Genomic DNA, 1,523 nt, shown 5'->3' on the forward strand with positions numbered 1-1,523 from the left:
TGCCTTTATAGATTTTGAAAAAGCCTTTGATTCCATTAACAGAGCTATTCTTTGGCCTATTCTCTTGAAAGCAGGTGTTAATGGAAAGCTACTTAAATGTGTGATGAGTATGTATAAATGTGTGAAAGCAAGGGTGAGATGTGGAGGCAGCATGTCTGATTACATACAGTGTACAACTGGTGTGAAGCAAGGAGACGTTTGCAGCCCTGTTTTGTTCTCTCTGTTCATAAACGAATTGACCTCTGAAGTTCTTAGTCATGGAAAGCATGGTGCACAGTTTATTGGTGACTTCTTAGAAATATTTATACTTCTTTTGGCTGATGATATTGTTTTAATATCTGAAACAATTATAGGATTGCAAACACAGTTAAATAATTTATATCGAGCTGCTACTTCACTTCAGTTGAAAGTCAATATGTTAAAGAGTAATATAATTGTGTTTAGAAAAGGAGGGTATTTAGGGATCAGAGAAAAATGGACTTACAATGGAATATTTATGCCAGTTGTGAATGTTTATAAATACTTAGGTATTTATTTTTCGTCAAAACTTAGTTTTACTGTTGCATGTAAAGACCTTGCAAGCAGAGCGAAATATGCGCTTTTCTGTATCATGCAAAAATTATCCAGTTTAGAAAATCAATCTTTTGAATTGTTTATGAAATTATTTGACTGTCAGATTCAACCTATTACACAATACGGAGCTGAAATTTGGGGTCTTTACGAATCAGCAATTCACTGTGAAAAAGTTCATTTATTAGCATTAAAGAAATTTCTTGGGGTGACTATGAAAACACCTAATGATTTAATCTATGCTGAAACTAATCGATATCCGATATATTTGAATTCGATTGTCAGATGTATTTCTTATTGGTTAAAAATAATGCGAATGGAAAACGTAAGACTGCCAAGGAAAGCCTACAACATGTTACATGATTTGGATAATAGAGGTAGAACTAACTGGGTGTCAAAGGTGAGAATAAAACTGCATGATTTAGGCTTTGCTTACGTGTGGCTAAATCAAGGAGTAGAGAATATAAGCGGATTTCTACGTATACTTCGATCGAGACTAATCGACTGTCGCTGGCAGGAATGGTCGAGCCATATCCAAGATAGTAATCGTTTTGATTTTTACAGACAGATTAATTTGAGACATACGATACCAGTTTATTTGGCTATGAATATGGATAGACATTTAAAATGTATCATGGCAAAGCTTAGATTTGGAATTTCTGATTTGTTTACGCATTATTACCGTTACAGGCAACATAAAGATAGTGACCTTATTTGTCCTTTATGTAAAAGTGCGACGGAGAGTGAACTCCACTTTGTACTTTGTTGTCCTGTGTTAAGTGATCTTAGAAATCAGCTGATACCTTCAAAATTTCATAGGCAACCCTCCTTGTTCAGACTGTATTTGCTTATGTCATCCACTAAGGAACACGTTAATAAACAGCTAGCAATTTACTTATATAAAGCCTTAAAGATTAGAAATACAATATGCAGTTGAGTGTGTGCTAGTTTTC

Source organism: Babylonia areolata, chromosome 4 (genome assembly GCF_041734735.1).
Source record: "Babylonia areolata isolate BAREFJ2019XMU chromosome 4, ASM4173473v1, whole genome shotgun sequence".
Lineage (NCBI taxonomy): Eukaryota > Metazoa > Mollusca > Gastropoda > Neogastropoda > Buccinidae > Babylonia > Babylonia areolata.